Source organism: Coturnix japonica, chromosome Z (genome assembly GCF_054131305.1).
Source record: "Coturnix japonica strain WE chromosome Z, WE-NBRP24, whole genome shotgun sequence".
NCBI classification, from domain to species: domain Eukaryota; kingdom Metazoa; phylum Chordata; class Aves; order Galliformes; family Phasianidae; genus Coturnix; species Coturnix japonica.
In genome coordinates this window covers 71888794-71908180 of record NC_140702.1, presented here as the reverse complement: position 1 = coordinate 71908180, position 19387 = coordinate 71888794, and the positions used below count along the sequence as shown (strand labels likewise).

The 19387-nt window shown below is 37.1% G+C and overlaps 1 long non-coding RNA gene across 1 annotated transcript; it reads right to left on the bottom strand.

Moving 5' to 3' along the window:
• Positions 1-4728: 4728 nt before the first annotated feature.
• On the bottom strand, positions 4729-19161 carry LOC107325917 (uncharacterized). The gene is made up of 4 exons (XR_014939167.1): positions 17788-19161; positions 15307-15379; positions 10180-10258; positions 4729-4874 (listed from the first exon to the last, which is right to left on the bottom strand). It is a non-coding gene; the product is annotated as an uncharacterized LOC107325917 (long non-coding RNA).
• Between the last annotated feature and the right edge of the window lie 226 nt (positions 19162-19387).

The window sequence follows — 19387 nt, the reverse complement described above, 5'->3', positions numbered from 1 at the left end:
ACAATTTTCACATTTTCCTCTCTGCATAAAGGTTATTCCAATTTACACATCAGCCAGTCAGGATTAAAATAGAGCTAAACCCTAAATTAGCTGTTATAATGGTGGCTCTGAGCTATGTTTTAACAATTTGTTGTCTTAGTTTTTGGAGGTCATTTCTGCCACAGCTGATGACATTTAAGTCTGAAATACTTTGTGAAATGAAACAAAGCCAAGTACAGCCAATGCAAAAAAAAAGGGCAAGCAACATTTTTGCTCATTTTGCTTTTAGAATGGCTTTTCTTTTTTGGAAAAACCTGCACACCAACTTTGTGAAAATCTATTTCCAGTTGGCACAAGCCATCACAGTTGCATTGAAATGGATGGAGTTTACACCTGCTGTGTATCAAACTCAATGAACAGAAGCCTACAAAATCTTAACAAGGAAATTGGACAAAGCAATGCAGTGTTATTACCACTCTCCTCTGACAGTGGGTGCATTTGTGCTCGTCCAGAATTAACACCAGTTTCCAGAGGAGTTAATATTGAGAAGTCCAAGAAGAAGATGTGAAATTATTACCAGTATGATCATGATGGTTCTTTAGAAACTAATTCACGAGAAAGAGCAAATTTTAGGTTTTCCTTGTTTGCTTGCCACCTGTGAAACAGTCTAAATCCTCCTATCAAGTAGTGGAGATGACTCATTCATTTAGAAGGTTGCTGATATTCCTATCAGTTCTTCATGAAATAAAAAAAGGCTGTGGAATTTGATACTGACTAAATCCCAGAAGAACTGGTTCTAAGAGCCAAATTTGGGGATGAAGAGGGAAATTTAGAGTCTGAAAAACCAAATAAAGTAGAGTGATCTCAAATTTAGTGGCTTGTTGCCAACCTTAACACCACTCTGCAGTGTGATCTTTGGATATCTCCCTCATCTTTCCATTCCTCCTGTGCTTTCACAATTAATGCATGCTTTCTATTTATATAAACTTATACAGACTTAGAGAAGAACCCCTCAAGAGCAGCCCTGTGGAGAAGGACTTAGAAGTCCTGATGGATGGGAAGCTGGACATGAGCCAGCAGTGTGCACTTGCAGCCTGGAAACATAAATTTTTTTCTTATGTACCACATGTCCATTCATAGCAATGTTGAGGACGAGTAAGGATCATGATATGATGTAAGGATGATGCAAAATTATATAGACTAGCATGGACAAAGTGGCAGGAGCAGGTTTTGAACAGTGTCTAGGAGATCCTGGTGGGATGGAGAATAGGAGGATAGCACTAAAATGGCAGGGAATGTGAGTATACAGGAGTAAATAAATGTAATATGCTTAAAGTTCAAGTCAGCGTTTTCTATTCCTTCCATTCATTCTACTGCAGCTGTTGAAACAAGCAGGCTCACTTTGCTGTTAGCAGTGATGGCAGGATGAAGGAAATGTCCCAGGTTGCTTGAAAAAAGTATACTGATTTGACACATCTTGGACAAACAAACCAGCAGGTGTGTAATCTGAAGAGTACATTTGTTCTTTAGCATTGCGCTGCTTTACATCTGGAAAAAGTAAATAAATAAATAAATAAATAAATAGCCAGAATTGGAAAGACTCACTTCAGATGTGGATAAAATATCAAAACTTTAATAATTATTTCCCTTATTATTCTTTGATCAGTGGCTAGTTAATGCAGTACTGTGCATCTGTGTATCTCCTTCTGACAAACAATTTCCTGTGCCAATATTATGGAGTCCCTTTTTTCTTTTTTTTTTTTTTTCTTTTTTTTTTTTTTTAATACAAATTAAATCTAAATTAGTGTATTAAATGTGTTAAACCACATGCAACTGTCATCCAATTTGACACTTATCTCACATACCTGATATACTTCCGCCTACATCTTCAGCAGAATCTCAGCTGCATTACGCTTCTAGTACAGAAAATAAGTGTATTTTATAAGACACATTTTAAACCTTCTTATGGCTACATACATAAGAAGTATGAAGATGAATATATTGCAGATGCAGTCATTATACTGAGGATGATCAGCTGAAGTATTTTGAGCTTTCTGATGGGGGTCAGCACCTTTGTTCTCAATCTAAAACTGCACCCTACTTTCAGAACATGAACATGATGGGAAAGTATATAGATGTAGAAAATTCTGCTTTTGGAGACCTGGTTTAATTGCACGAAGCCTAAACAGTCTGCCCAAAGAAGAAGCATTTGGAAGGCAGTTTGATCATCATTCATAAGTAAGAGAGCAGAAATAAAATATTTATAGCTCCCATTCATGGGAGAAACAAACATATAAATAAATAAATAAAAATAAAAATAAGAATTAAAAAACATTGCCTAACCTTGTGTTTTCTAGACATTTTTTCTTCCAGTAGCAAAAGGATCCAAATTATAGCTTCTTAAAAAGTAGTGGGAAGTTGTATTCATGTGGATTGCACCAGTGAATGGTTTCAATGTGGGTCTGTTCTCAACCATGGCGCAAGATTTCCAAGGAAAAAGGTATGGATACTCCCTTCCTTATAGAAAAAAAAATCATACTAACAGAATAGAATAGAGCTGAGAAGACTTTAAAGGAGTGGCTTAGTATCATCTAATGATGATATGCAGCTATGAGTTATGGCAGACACATCAGAAAGCTGTTCATCCATCCAGAATGGATAGTTGGACAGAGAGAAAACTTATTTAAAAGCAAGTGTAGTCTCTAACAGCTGGAGAGGAATAGCCACATATAGGTTAGGGCCTGACCCAATGGAAAGGAGCTCTGTGGAGTAGGATCTGAGGACAAGTTAGTTATGAACCAGCAGCATGTCCTTAAGTCCAGGGAAGGCCAATGGTATCATGAGGTATATTAAAAAGAGAGTGGCCAGTAACTTGAGGGGGGTGATCCTCCCCCTCTGCTATACCCCGGGGTGGCCATATCTGGAGTGCTGTGTTCAGTTTTGGAGCTACAAAAGAGAGTCCAGTGGAGGGCCACAAAGATATTTGTGTGACTGGAGCACCTCTCTCATGAGGAAAGTCTGAGAGAACCAAGACTTCTTAGCCTGGAGAAGACTGTGAGGGGATCTTATCAATGCATATAAATATGCAAAAATGAACGTGGCTAGTTTCTGTTCAGTGGTGCCCAGAGACAGCCCTAGGGACAATGGGCACAAACTAGAACACAGGGAGTTTCATCTGAACATGAGAAAAAGCTTTACTGTGAAGGTGACAGAGCCCTGGAAGAGGCTGCACAGAGAGGTTGTAGTGGCTCTTTCTCCAGAGATATTCAAGGCCGATTAGGGACATCTTGGACACTTTTATGTATAATGCAACACAACTTGGAGAGTTTTTCTCAACTAGCTACCAACTTTCCGTTTGCTAAGAAAAAAGTTTAGCTGACACACTTTGGAATGTCTGACTACTAAATTTCAAATGACAGTGGACTAAACTCAATTTTGCTGTAGAGTGATCTAAAAAGTTCTAAAGCATTTTCCAAATGACAGCAATGCACAATGTGCCATTAATCACAGCTGACAAGTACTCCTGAACAGCCCCTGATTGATCCTGATATTGTCAAACTTTCTTTTTCTTTTGACATCTCTCTGATTGGCATCTCTCTTTGGTGCTTTTGTGACCTTTCTGCTGTATTGATCCACACAAATTGCAGAGGACTGAGAGGTTTCATGAGAGGGCAAAGTTGATAAAAATAGGTCAAATGGTTACCAGGACCTCCACACACCACTGTTTTAATGATTGATTAGTAGAAGGGTAGAGGAAGAGCCAAGGACATTAAAATTAGGAATTGATAAGGTCTTAATCATGATGTTTTTACAGTCTTTTTTATAGCTTCTATGAAGTCTCTTATGTCTTTAGGTTGATTAGTAATGAGAAGAGACTTTGTCTTGCACAGAGAGATCATTTTTAATAGCAGGTTTCTTGAAAGATGTGGCAATTGCATGTAATGGTCCTAATATAAATAGTACAGTGATGGGTGGGTTTGAGGTTAGAAATTGGTCTTGCTTCCATATAACCTTCACATACTGGGCAGTCCTGAGTGGTGAGGATCTGCACAAAGCAGGGAAGCCAAACAGTGCTGGGGTCAAGGCTTTGTGTATAGCACACTGTAGCAGAACTGCTTGGAAGGTATTAGTCTCCAGCACAAACCTTCAGGAGATCCACACACGTACAAACAATAAATCAATGAAATCTTCAGAAGAAATAATAACATCCTCCAGGAACATGCACTCCGGAATCATGTGGGAGTGTGTAGTAGAGTTAGCCTGAAAGACAGCTGTCTGGAGCTGAATGTACAAAATTCCCAAGTAAGAGGAAACACAGCTCACAGTCAAAACCAAAGAGTTGCCCAGAGTCACAGAAAAACTTGTTTTAATTTATTTTCCTCTTTTCCTCCTCATGAACCACTCCAGAAGACTTGATGTTCAGAGGGATGTTAAACAGGAAGAACAAGCTAGTCAAAAAGTAATTTGCAGACATCCAGAACATCGCATTTTTGATCATTCTTTTACTTCACAACCATGCACTGTTAATATAGAGAGCACACACATGAGCATGCAGTTAATTGTGTCTCTTTCCTGAAAAGCAAATTATTTTACAACTATATTTTATTAGCAGTGGCCAGGGTTATTAGTTTCTGCCATACACCTGTTGCAGACTGGAGCATTTTGAATTCAGCTGCTCAACCACAAAATGTGGTTTCATAATGAGTATAAAAATGGATTCAGTACAAGGATAGACTCAAGAGAGGGGAAAAGAATTTACAGGCCTTTAATCCATCATTAGCTGTTGTACATGTATGACACTGATTTAACAAGGGCAGTAATGGACAACATTTAGTTATCAACCAGTTTATCTCTGTGTTTTGTACTGGTTTTTAAATTCTCATATGCTCTTCCCGCTGAAAACAAAAGTCAAGGTTAATGAAAAGAAACATTTTGTTTATGTCATGTCTTAACCCTCACCCAGCTGTTCCTCCTTCTAGCACATGAAGAAAATCAGGCTTAGGTTTAGTCACTGAAGCCCAATTAAATCACAACCAAATAAATCTAATGCTCCAATTCTTCACATTACTAATAATGTCCCTAAAATCATCACATTATTTAAAAGTAGATAATTTAACTCAGAAATACTGTTTGGCAGGAATCATGTTGGTGTGTTTTAGAACATATCCCAAGCTCTTATTTTTTTGGAGGTGTATCTGTGTCAATACTTTTCCTGGGGTGGTGAAGCTACACTTGAGCAATCTGGCGGCAACTAGAAAGATGATCTCTCCGTTTTCTGTTAATACATTAATATATGAATCTCATAATGCTTTTACTTACTTTCTTGATCAGATATAAGACCCAACAGTGTTAAATCCCACACTGTGATAAAATTTATGTGGTGGAGTCAGCACTGTGTTCTACACAGATGAGGTCTAGTAATTCATTGGACTTTTCTGTTTTGGACTTTTCTGGATGCTCACTGGAGTTTAACAGTAAGCGATGACATTTTCAACACCATACAATGTCCTAGGGCAGAACAAGTCTAAAGTCAGAGGAGTATCATAGTTTACTTAAGATTTATAGGCTTGACTTTAAAGAATAATAAAACACTAATGTAATCATATGTGGCACTTGAAGCCTCGAGGAAAAAATTCTTTGATGTTTACAGTACTAATTGTAATTATGTTATATACTTAAGCAATGCATTATGAACTGCACCACAGATAAAAGACCTCTCTCCCCTTCCCCTACCCTCCTACTCCCCCCCATACCCTTAATCTTCTAATTTACCAATTTGATTGACAACAAATGTATTTCATAGAATCATAGAATCAGGGAGTCATAGAATGGCCTAGGTTGAAAAGGACCACAATGATCATCTAGTTTCAACCCCCCTTCTATGTGCAGGGTCGCCAATCACCAGACCAGGCTGCCCAGAACCACATCCAACCTGGCCTTGAATGCCTCCAGGGATGGGGCATCCACAACCTCCCTGGGCAACCTGTTCCAGTGTGCCATCACCCTCTGACTGAAAAAGCAATTTCATTGTTTTAGACTTTGCGTAGAATCTGGTGCTGGGAAAGTTCAAGCCATGGACTTCTAGGGCAGCAGCAGGACAAGTAACAGGCATCATCAGTGATCTGCAAGATCAGATGATCATCACTCAGGTGCAACATAGTGTCAACTTGCCTTTATCAGTTTACAGAAGGGATTCACTGATTCAGGTGTATGCATTCCCAGTGCTGGTTTATGACAGCAACAGGACTTAAAAATTCTTCTGCCTAATTGCTCTGAGGGCACTGTTCTGTTTTAAAAAATTTGACTTCTTCAGTTGTAACTTTGGCTTTATACTTCAAGTAATTTGCGATGACACGCAAATTGCAGCTTTGTGAAAAATGTACAATAGCTGCAGTATTTGTGTACTATAACAATACATGTACATATCTATTAACCTGGACAATTTAAAACGTTGATAAACAGAATTAAAAAAGCTTTTCTGTTGTCCTTTCTCTTACATTCAGAACATTTTTAACTTCAGCCTTTTATTTTATTTTATTTTATTTTATTTTATTTTATTTTATTTTATTTTATTTTATTTATTTATTTATTTATTTATTCTTATGATAATTACTTAAGATTTGAAATCATTAGTTACATGCCATTATTTGTAATAAAAGAAGCTAGATCCTGAAATTCACTGGACTGTGGCAACATATTAAAGTCAAATCATACCATCCCCAAACACTTCCAATCTAAGAATTTTGAGGTTTAATAATGACAAAATGGACTAGTGTCCTAGAAATGACTAAGTTAATAATCACAAAACCTGAAGAGGACTGTTTCTATTTTAGTTCTGAAAGAGATTTCTGTGCCTACAAAGTTGTTCACTTTTTCTTGACTACATCAATTACTCAGACCAAAATATAATTTCTTCTAGTATATCTTACTTCTCCTATTGTGTATGCTGATATTAGTCAGATTTTACTGGAAAGATCAACAGAAAAGAATTTTTAAAACCCAGAAAATATTACCTTTCTATTTGAAAAGGAATTTTATCATTTACCCTTTACAATATAAAAAAATTTCAATGAACATTTAATTAAATGATTACAACTAAGCAATTACTGGAAAATTAAATTACCAACTTATAATTTATCTAGATTTTAAAGATTTTTTCCAAATATATAAATAAAATTATCTTTTTTTTTTCTCTTCTCTTCTCTTCTCTTCTCTTCTCTTCTCTTCTCTTCTCTTCTCTTCTCTTCTCTTCTCTTCTCTTCTCTTCTCTTCTCTTCTCTTCTCTTCTCTTCTCTTCTCTTCTCTTCTCTTCTCTTCTCCCCTTCCCTTCCCCTTCCCCTTCCCCTTCCCCTTCCCCTTCCCCTTCCCCTTCCCCTTCCCCTTCCCCTTCCCTCCCCTCCCCCTAGTGAACTTCTAATCTGGTGGCACAGCTCATGAGGGAGAAAGAAAATAATAATAAACTCAAACAGTACAGTTATACACAGGGATGTATGTGCCTATGTGCATTTTCTTCTAGATGCACACTTCTCAATGCGTCATTTCATTTCCATTCTTCTGAATTATTCCATACACAGCACAGGCCTAATTATGGACCTCACTTCATTGTTATTGGGTGATCCATGGATAAAATAAATCAGATATGATTATACAACCACATTCAATGAAAGGGAGAGATAAAGCAGAAGATCACAGTAGTACTTTCCATGCAAGTGTCAAAGCTTGCCTTTGATTTTAGACTTCTTTCACTTATGTTTCTGCTTCCCATCAGGACGGTTTCTCTGTTGAATGGGCAGAGCTATGAGCTGATTTACAGTTTGTTAGAAAAGCTTTGTCTGAACCTTTGCAAAGCTTACATTACACAGGCTTGTGCCTCTCAAGATACAAACTTGTGTAAACACAGAAATAAATCTGAAGTTAAAACAAGCTGAATTTGAATTGGATTCAAGATATACACATATACACATCCGCACATCTCCCACACAGTTTGTATTCAACAGACTCTTAGCTGAAAGAGGAATAACTTCAAATATGGAAGATCTCTGAACTGAAAACAATTAATTGTGTTCTTCAGCATATGAAGAATTATGGGTGTAATTCTTTGCTTTTTACTATATTTCACTGACTAGGTGACTTAATGGTCAAAATCCATCATAACATCTGATTTTTGCCAAGTAAGGTGTAGAAGTTTGGAAGTGCTGTATTTTCCCAATAAAAAGTCTGAAGAATTCTATCTTACTGCAATATCCAAATTAGAGTAGGAAAGATTAAAACAACAACAACAACAACAACAAAATCAACATACCTGCTTGCAGAATTGCACCAAAATACATATATAACAATAATTTAAAAAATCAGATGTCGATTTCCCTATTCTCCTTCTTTTCCTGAAAGTTTTGAATGGAAAGGTAAATCTATGGACTATACTCAGAAGAGCGCCACAAAAGACGATCTTTAAGTTAGGCTGATATCCTCAAAGGGGTTTATCACACCTTATTTTTTTCTAGCATGGACAATAGTGTCATTGGTTTTGAAGTTCACAGTCTTGCAAAAACAGTGATTCCAAAAGGGTTGACCAGTATTTCACCTTGTTTTGTACTCGGTACATTTCAAATGTGTTTGAAAAGACAGTACAGTAGCCAACAGACTTCAGGCATTTCTGGTCAGGGATTCTGGCCCTTGAAGTCATTAATTTCTGTTTATTTATTTCTTTTTTAATGACTGAACAATGTCAAGAGACAAGAATTAAGTAAGTAGGTGTGGAGACCTACCAGTGAAGGCAGAGTTCCTAGGGAGCTCTTGATTCTGAGAGCAGAGTATTTGGTACTAATAAATCATTAGATAAATAAATAACATGAGAAATGTTATTGTCTAACATCTGACAATACTTACATTGCAATGCTTATAGTAACTTTTAGGGTTTGGTAGACTGCACTTGATATTTATACTCATATATATATATATATGAGTACACTGTATATGTTCACAGGGCTCTGCATTAAAAGAGGAGAGGACAGAACAGAGAGTGAGGTGATTTTCCCCCTATACTCAGCTCTTGTAAGGCCTCATCTGGAGTAGTACTGCATCCAGGCCTGGGGCCAGAATACAGGAAGGTTATGGAGCTCTTGGAACAATCCCGAGGAGGGCCACAAAGATGACCAGAGGGCGGGAGTACCTCTCCTGTGAGGAAAGACTGAGGGAACTGGGCTTGTTTAGCTTGGAGAAGAGAAGGCTTCAGGGAAACCTTATCATGGCCTTCCAATATTTGAAAGGAGCATAGAAACAAGAGGGGGAATGGCTATTTATGATGGTAGACAGTGACAGGATAAGGGGGAATGGTTTTAAACTGAGACAAGGAGGTTTAGGTTGGATATTAGGAGGAAGGTTTCCAAAGAGGGTGGTGACACATGGGAACAGGTTGCCCAAGGAGGTTGTGGATGCCCCATCCCTGGAGGCATTCAAGGCCAGGCTGGATGTGGCTCTGGGCAGCCTGGTCTGCTGGTTGGCTACCCTGATCACAGCAGGGGGTTGAAACTAGATGATCATTGTGGTCCTTTTCAACTGAGGCCATTCTATGATTCTATGATTCTATGACCTATGCCGAAAAACTCCTTATGCTATGTTTGAAGAAGAGAATATTCTTTCAGACAAACATATTTTCCCCTGACATGATTGTTTAATTTTGCTCATCTTCAAAACGCATGAAATTGATTTTCCGCAATTAGATGCGAAAGTTTCCAGAACTTATTTTAACTCAGCACAACAATTTGACACTCCCACTCATTCCCACCATCAAAACAAGAACTAAGATATTGGTCAGGGGAGCAATCAAATTACCTAAATTATTCAAATCCAAAATTTTAAGTTGGAACGTTTTTTCAAATTCATTTGTATCTGGATTAAAACAGGCTCAACCCTTGTCTATCTAATGAAGCTCCTGCTGAAAATCTCAGTTGGAAATTCAGGGAATCAAGTCTATCCATCATCTCAAAGTCATGATTATTTCATAAGTAATGCTCAGTATTCATTCAAGTCTTTAACTCATCATTTGTGTTACCATAGTTTAACCATACAGGCATCTTTTAGAAGAACTCATGCTGAACGTTACTTGATGAAGCTAAATCCCATTAGCAGAACAAACAGAACAAAAGTCTGTGTCCTGACACCACAATGAGGTTCGTTTTAAATATTCACAAAGGATACAGGTGCAGATTTCTCATCAAATACTGGAGCACATCCAAAGCCTCTAGGAAGAATATTAATAACCCCTTCTCTTGCATTTCTGTTGGAGGAATAGCTCAATTAGTTTCAGTCTGCTGTCTTTTCCTTATCTATTATACATTTGAGTGGTTACACTTCTGAAAGTGCGCGTGGAAAGATACGCATTAACAAGGTAATGTATATGGGGGGAGCATATGTGCACCCTACACCAAATGTCTTCAGATAATGTAGACAGCTGTGCAATTGTACACATATGCTCCTTGCCCCTTTCCCCTTTTCCCTCCACTTTTTTTGCACATTAAGAACCATCACATGCAACTGGTTGGAAAAGCTCGGTGCTCCAGACACAAAACCTCATTTAATATTACATGGCAAGTAGACACAAATGAGAATACAATACAAGAAGGATGAAAAGGGTTAAAGCAAAGGGAGACCTGAAATGGAGAGGATGGATTTTTTGTAAGGAAAAGAAGAAGTGTGACAGACTGCAGCTCCACTGAAGAAAACAGAAGTGGGAAGGGAAAAACAGTTAAATCTGACAGGAAACAGAGAAAGGACACTTTATTTTTGAACTGTGCCCTGAACAATTTCATTTATTGTAACATATCTGTGGGCCTATAAAAGAATAGGTCTTCTGTTAGCCTTTTGATTTTCACTTCTACAGAGTCATGAAGGAGACTTAGATGATTAATGAGGTAGAAGCATAATTTGTGGTATATGCACTTTCCCAAACACCTTCTAGAGTTCAGTGAACAGGTCAATTAATAACACCTATCACCCCTTAAAAGTAGGTTAATCATCTACGGGGGATAATCCTGTACATATTTCAAACTGTAATTATCTAATGTGATGCTCTAACAAGGTTCACTTTCTATCATGCCATCTACCATAAATGTTTCCCATGTGATATATATAAAATTATTTGACTTTTGAAAATGTTATAGACTGCCGTTATCTCCTAGGATACATATTAAAAAAGAGACTGGAACACATGTAAAAATATCAAAAGAATGTCACTTAAGCTGGTCAGATATGTTCAGTTAATAAATGATGGCTTAAGTTAAAAAATAATCATAGCAGCTGTCATAAAAGGTTTATTGACTTCCACACTAAAATAGTGTCAAACTTCCTAGGAAGAATATATATGTATATATATTCTTTATATATATATATATTCCATTCAGTTTGAAAAAAACCTTCATGACTTTGTGGTTTGCAGAAATAACACTACAGAACTCCTTCTCCAAAACACAGGACTATTCAACTGAGGCTGGAAGAAAAAAAAAAGAAAAAAATTACCACCATCTGTTATCAGTATAGAACATATAACACAACCAAGGAATTCTGTTTCTAGGCAGAAGGAAGTGTACTATGTACTGCTATAACACAATCACCGTGCTCACTGGGAATGAATATTCTAAATACTCTAAATATTCTGTTTGAGGTAGCGCTGGTATGAGGCTAAGGATGTGCCTTGAGTCATTTCTTATTCCTGTTCCAAATTCACTTTTCTAGGGAATAAAACATTCTGAAGTGCTACAGAGGCTTCTTGCAGAGCCTTATTTGTGCTGTAGTCTAGCAATCTCTCAGTCAGAGCACTAAACTGACTACGTGAATGATTTATGACTAAGTCTGGCTTCACTATTTATTTGTGTTTCTTGTCAGAATAGACTTAAAACATGAATACCGTCACCACTAATGGAGTATCTCTTTGCCAAGGATCCTGAATTAGAGACTGACCCAACTCCCTTGTTTTGTAATCTAGATCTTTTCTGGCTAGACCATTCATTTTCCTATGAAGTGCATTCTCCCATTTTAAAGTGCTTTATGATTTGCAAGTCTGAAATTCTTCTTGTCACACTAAAATCTCTCTCTCTCTCTTTTTTTTTTTTTTTTCCCCATACCCTGGTTATTGCATACAAAATGACAACTGTTCCTCGGAACAGAGACAGTCTTCTCTATTCCATCAAAGGAGAATGCTGTTATCTTTATGCATGCTCTAGACCACAGATTTCTTCTCATATGGGTGGAAAATATCTCTGCTCAGAAGGCAGCTGCCAGGGACACCTCCAAGAGGAGCCTGGACATTGCAGGAGAAGGAACTTCAGTCTAGGACTCCCTCTTCTTGCTTTGTGAGTCATGAGCAGTTCTGTTCTCTCCTTCACTACACGCTTTGAAAGAGGGGTCTGTTATCTTGTTCAATTGTTTGAAGGAGAGATCAGAGGGATCTACCTGCAGAAGGAAGCTCTGAACTCTAACTTCCCTGTGAGCAGAAGTGTCTCCTTCAAATGCAAAGAAAGGCTTATCAGAGGAAGAATTTGGGACTTGTCACCTGTTCAATATGTAGAACCACTGTCGGGAAGCTCTTGGCAGCTCTTTGCTCAGCTTGCTGGCTGATTTAAATCTTCTTCTAAAGTGTCTTAACTCTTCTCTTTCTATGCACATGGAGCACTGGGATGTTACTCTGTGATATCTTGTCCCACTGAAAGCTATATCAAACACTTCTGTATTCTTTAGAGGGACAGGGGAATGAGGAGTAGAAAGGACAAGAAACAGTGGAGGGGAAATTTGATTTTGTCTTTATGATGTAATTCTTTCTTACCTACTAAAGCTGTGATGAGACACTCAGGGAAATATGTATTATATCACTTTAATAGCAAGTACCTAAGTGCCCACAATTAATAATGAATCTTCACTCTAAAAGCACAGTAAGAACAAACGAAATAAATCGTGCATGGAGATGGGAGAAGGATCATACCTATAGTGTTGCTGCTAAGGAAATGTAACAGTGGATGAAAATAAGAGGTGATTTAGATCTTTTGATTATATTCATCCAACCTAGTTTCAAATCATAACCTTATGCTGTTACTGGCAGTCTTTCTGCCTGCTCAAAGAAGAGAAATAAGTGTCTCCAGAGTTAGACATGATGGCTAGTCCATAGGAGATAAAGAAGGATTAAAGAACAATGCATTACATGAGAAAATTTTAATAAATATTATTATTTTTATTTTTTCCTCCAAAAATAAAAGCTTCCTGTTTACTTATGTTGGCCCATGACATCAGAGGTGGATGCTGATGGTACAGTAAAGTTTAACCTTCCCACCAATATTTCATGTCTCAGGTTGTTTGAATGCTCTGGATTATTCAAGAGCAGTGAGCTTACATATGACACACATGTTAGATGCTTAGATTAATAAAAGAAAAACACAAACAGAAGCTTAATTGATTCGGCCAACACAACGGAGAAAGCACATCTCATGATAGGAGCTGTTTAGCTGTTTATTTCACCAAGTGATGTAAAGACTTAGCAAAAAAGGCTCCCACCTTGCTACCACCTATTACTAATAGCGCAAACAAGTTGTGTTGAAACTAGTGTCTCATATGGCTTTAATGGCTGATGTTAAGATTCTAATAAAGAGGGCAGTTATGACGCTAGTATTATAATTGTGAAGTATTCTAGATAATATCATTAAAATTCAAGGAAACTTGCTTCATACCAATGCAAAACTTGAAATTTAAGTGGAGTACCTAATTTATTAGGATGCTCGTGTAAACAGATGTTTATTGTTAAAGAAGTCATGTTATGAAATAACAGAACCTTGGTTTGAGTCTTATTTGGAATTATTATCCAAGATACTACTTATGGTCTTCGTCCCCAGGAGTGAGAACTCTGAGTGGCTCACACCCTTAACTTGAGGAATATTCTTTAGTCTGATTTAAATCTTCTTGTCTTGTGCTGGATCAGGGTCTGAAACCCTTTGGCCCAAACATGAGAGCAAAAGGAAAGAGTTTGTCATTTTGTCACGGGAGAATGGTGTTTCCCTTAGTATTTAGGATCCGATGTAGTAGGAATAGTGATAATTGGTTGCAAAGATCTTACTTGGGAATCAGAATAAGCCTTCTGGAGAAAAGGAGCATCTTCATTTGACAGAATCACATTTAATTTTACCATTTTTTGTGCTGCCTTCAGTGCAGCCACCAAAAGAATCATGCTCATGCACTACAAGAGCAGGCAACATTTTAAGGATAGGCCAGCATTAAGTGCAGAGCAAAGCCCCACCCTGCAAGCAATCCTAAGAGGTAAACAGGCTGGATCAAGTAGGCTGAATTCAAGCTGCTGAACAGCTTGCTTTGACACGCAGGGTCCTCCACTGTGAAAGGAAGTTTCCAATTGAAATTGTTGACAGCTCTCGAGTATTTCTAGTGCCTCTCTGACTAGGGAGGAAACTTAACCTTTGCATTGCTGTGACACCTCAAGAAGAAAGCCTCTGAAACTGGAAAGAGAGATCAGAGTGAAGAATAAGACACTTCTGTTAGTAAAAATGGCTGAGTAGAAAAGAGGGAAAAATTGTGCTCTTTGGGAGAAAACAAAACAAAACAGAAGGAACTCGAGCATATGGCTCCAAATCTGTGAGTTTGCACATATTCCTATGTCTGCACTAGCAAATGATCTTATTAGCACCCAAGGATGCTGCTGGTATGCAGCCTTTGCAGATCCAAGTCCAATTTGTAATGTTATAATGTGGCCTAGGTCAGAGCCCATGAGCCATTTGGATAAGATAATAAAACATACAGCTTTTTATTTTGATTTTATTTTTATTGGCAGGGATTTGAATATTTGCTGTTTGCAGTGTCTTTACTTGGTCTGGGATGTAAAACTAAACCTGTCTGATTTAAAATATATGTATTTTTTCAGTTTATATTTGTTTGTATCCATTCAGTTCTCCTTCAAGGTATAAACTGCTGACATACCTGCAGGAGTTTATACTTTTCACTCTCTTTGATTTGAAAAGTCTGATGTTTTTCTGTTTGTGGTTATCAGGGGTGGGAAAAAAATAGTCTTAGGTTGTGAATTTAGTGTCTGATATTTGAGTCTACATATATGCATCTGGAGTGAACAAAGAGCACAACAGTAACTGCTGAATATATACATCAACAAGAAGTCTTCTCCCTATGAGTTCAAAAGTGACTTTAGTCAATTTTGCTCCTAACACCTATCCTCATTCTAAATGTCCACAACTGACGCCAACCAGTATTCAACTGATACATGAAACTTGTAAATTTTATCAACCACAAACAGAAAGCATGTGGTGCTCAAGAAAAACTTACCTGCAGATGGTACAAGACAACCAGGTTAAGTGAGAAAGGCAGATAGATCAGGTGCTGGACTCACAAATGGCCTCTGATAAATACCAAAAAAAATGCAAAAAATGTGTAAAACCAAAACAGAATCGAGCAACAAAGCAACAACAACAGAACATCAATAGGCTACAAGTCTAACAAGCTGGCAGACAAATAGAGAGGTGAAAATTAGGCCAGCTCCATGGCCACTGCAGCAAGGTGGAAATAATACTACCATTTTTTTCTGCAGTTGGGTTATTTATGTGACAGTCACTGTACATTTCCACATATTTGCACAGAATTATATATCTTTTCCTTATAATTAGATACTCTTTACTCCTCTGTACCTCACTGTTTAATGTGACACCATATCGATTAGGTTTCCAGTACATACCACCCCAGACATGTTTATATGGCTATTTCAAATGATTTACACTAACTAATGTTGCAGCAGGAATATCATTTTGGAAATATAATACCAGTCAATAGCAGTAAAGGTTCTGCTAATGGTCAGAACTCCTTGTACCATGGGAACAAGTTGCCACTAACAACTCATCACCTGAAGGCCATAACTTCAAGTTGATGTAAACTGACATAGGACCAAATTTCAGTGCTCAGTGGAGCTACACAGAGTCATCTCAGCTGAAAGTCTGTCTGTCCCAATTACCCTGATAGTAAAGCTAGATAGAGTACAGGCAAGTTATCTGCAAAACAGCAAATTGGTCTGGAAGGTTGATGTGATACATGAAAACAAAGTTCATGCTTTTCCTCTTTCCAGAGAATTTCCTCCCACTTCAGAAACAGTCTAAATCAACAGACATTTATTTCTAAGAAACATTAGAACCACTATATGAGAAAGACTGAGTTTTAATCTGATATAAAAATATAGCATTTAGAAAGCTTTGGAATTTTATAATATCTGTTACTATACCTCTAGTGTTAGCACCACGTTGTCTCAAACTTAGCAAGACATAAAACAGACACTGATGATTCTTGCTTTGCAAAATAGTTACCAGAAGAAAAGATATTACAGATTCAGAACTATCTGCAGTTATTGGGAGATTTTATACCAGCTGCTTGAATGGCATATATATCCAGTGCTTTCATGCAAGTGACTTTCTTTTGTAAGTATACTGGCATAATAAGGAGTAATTACAGAATTTAGCTGTTAGGGTTTTATCTGTGAAACTAACATGATGACAAGAAGTATACTGCTTCTACCTGAGCACAAGCTTCTTCATAAATGTCAAGTTAATGACAACTTTTACATAAACCTACAATTTCTGGTTTGCAAAACTCACAAAGATAAATGAAGTCTAAAGGAATGAAATCTGCAGTCTGACAGAAAAGCAAGTGATCAAAGCAAAAAGGCTTTGATCACTCAGTGGCTTTATTAATAAATGAAAGACATTCCAAATAGCTCTTTGGTGCTAATAGAACTGAATTGCTTTATTTCTAGATGTATTTGTACATCTATTTGCAGCATCTCAGTGCATACCATAATAGTGGCAGGTAGGGCAACTTTGTTTTCCAAGTTAAGGACAAAACCTGCATTTATGTACAGCCTTTTCATTACAGGCAAGTTTTCTTTTGCAGGAAAGCCTAAACTCAAAACCATAGCCTGAATTCTTTGTAGGATTTCAAGGCAGAGGCTAATCTCAGAGAGCTTTAACTTCATGAGTATGAAGCGCAAACAGTATGTACAGACTAGAAAAAATCTTCTCAAGTTTAGGAAGTAAAATTTCATGAAAAGAAAAAACTTTCTCCCTTCTAGTACACTGAAAACAAGAATGGATTTGGAAAAACTTGGACTTACAACCATTGCTGACCATTCAAAAACATATTCCTTTCCTATCATAAGGGCTTTCAGCCAGAATCGGTTAATCTTCTTATTTATAATATCAATTTAGATGGATGCACAGTATAGTTGGGGAAGGGGGAGGGGGGGTGGGGAAGAAAAGCATACATGGAGACAAAATAAATGCAAATTATTCAAAGATAGATCTTCAAAAATGCAAATGAAATTCAAGCAAGATGAAGTATTGAATACAGTGTGGAAGAAAAAAAAAAAATCAAAGCAGTCCCCTAGTTTTTGACAGACGTTCATACATTTGTCAAGTAAACACATTGTAGAAACTACCAAAAACTAGAGCGTGCACACAGGCACAATGAAAAATGGTTTAAAAAATGTTAAAAGGATGCTTTTGAAGGCCTAGAAGTCAAGTTAGAATTCAATGAAAGACAAACTAATAACCTAATAGAAGTCCAAAAATCATAGTTAGAAGACTTATTTGTAGGGATTTGGGTATGAAGCATGGTGGATTAATTATTATTATTTTTTAATCAAAGTTTAGAATGAGTTAGCCATTTAAAATGTATTTAAAACTTTGTTAATGAAAAGGAAAATGAGTCTTTTCCCTTCTTTTTTATGGCTCCTCTTTAGATACTGAGAGGCCACAGTGAGATCACCTCAGAGCCTTCTCTTTTCCATGCTGAACAAACAGCCCCAGCTCTCTCAGCCTGTCATCATAGGAGAGGTGTCCCATCCCTTGGATCACTTTTGTGGCCCTTCTCTGGACATGCTCCAACAGACGTATGTCTTTCTTGTCCTGAGGACTCCAAATCTGAACAAAGTAGTCCTGGTAAAATAATCATACAATAAAAATATCATAAACAACAATCATATAAAATAATATTTCATTAATAAATATTTCATATGATATACAGAAATATGTCGTTGCACTTTCTGTGTTGGAGAACTTGTCAGTCTACAAAAAGAAACCTTAATCTTGTTGAGATGCTTTCAGATAATGAAGGGACAGCGAAGTGTAAGAATGTCTGGTCTTAATCTCATCCACAAAAATCCCCAAAGTCATCCTCTAATTTCCATTATTTATGTCGCCATTTAGATAATTTAATCAACGTACCTTCACAAACAAACTAGTAAATAAAGTAAAATAAAATAAAATAAAAATAAAAATAAAATAGGATTCATCCACAACCTTACTAGGTCTCCAGAATCACCTTGCTGAATAATCACAGAATATTTTTTATCATACCCTTATAGGATCAACACAGACTCTTAGATCCGTGTTCTTAGATCCATATAGTAACAAATGATTATTAGTACAGTTCAGCTCAGTAAGAAAAGGAGGAAGGCTTCAGAGCACATTATCTAATCAGTGCCATAGGTATGGTTAATCACTTAATTTAACTGGTTTCCTAATGTGAGAGATAACTGCTGAGAATATATATATTTTTTTCCAATCCCAATGCTGTTAACCTGTATCTTATACCATTAAGAGCTTTCAGATGCAAACAGAAATATTACCTAATTCTTACAAATCACTTTTTGTTAAGATATCTCAAAAGTAATTCAAAAATGAAATAACTTCTTTTTTTTTTTTTTTTCTTTTTTTTTTTCACTGCTAGAGATCAAGAGAAGAGGAAGCAAAGTGACTCACAACAAGCAAAAGCACTGGAAGAAAACCAAGATTTCTTTTCCATCCAGTTAACATTCAGTGCTGTAGGCTGCATGACATCTTTGAGCTAACGTTACTCATTTCTTAAGAAACCAGAAGGAAAAAGTGATGGGAAACAAGAAGAAAGAATGGCTAAAATAAATAAGTTGAGCTGACACTGTATCTGCTTTCAAAGCAGCTGTTTCCAGATATAAAGGGCCAGTTCACAAAAGGTACACTGGAAAAACTGAACATTACATGGAAGCTTTCCTAAGGAGAGCAAATCCTTTATGGGGAGAAAAAGTGCCCAGAACATATGTTCAGCCTATATCAGGGCATTACACTTAAGGTTACATTTTAAAAAACTTCTGTCAGACGGTTTAATGTCCACTTTAACCCCTGGGCTTAGTCAGAGGAGAATACAGGCACGTCTGAGAATTCGAAGGTTTAATTGATGTATCTGATTTAGGAGCCTCCCAGACCCCATCAGAGGAAAGCACCAGATACTGGGATGTAGCTGGAAGTCAGCTTGAACACAGCTTTCTCTCTGTATTGATCTTCCCTGAAAGATTGATGTGCAGTTTGATCTTATCTCTAGAACACAGAAG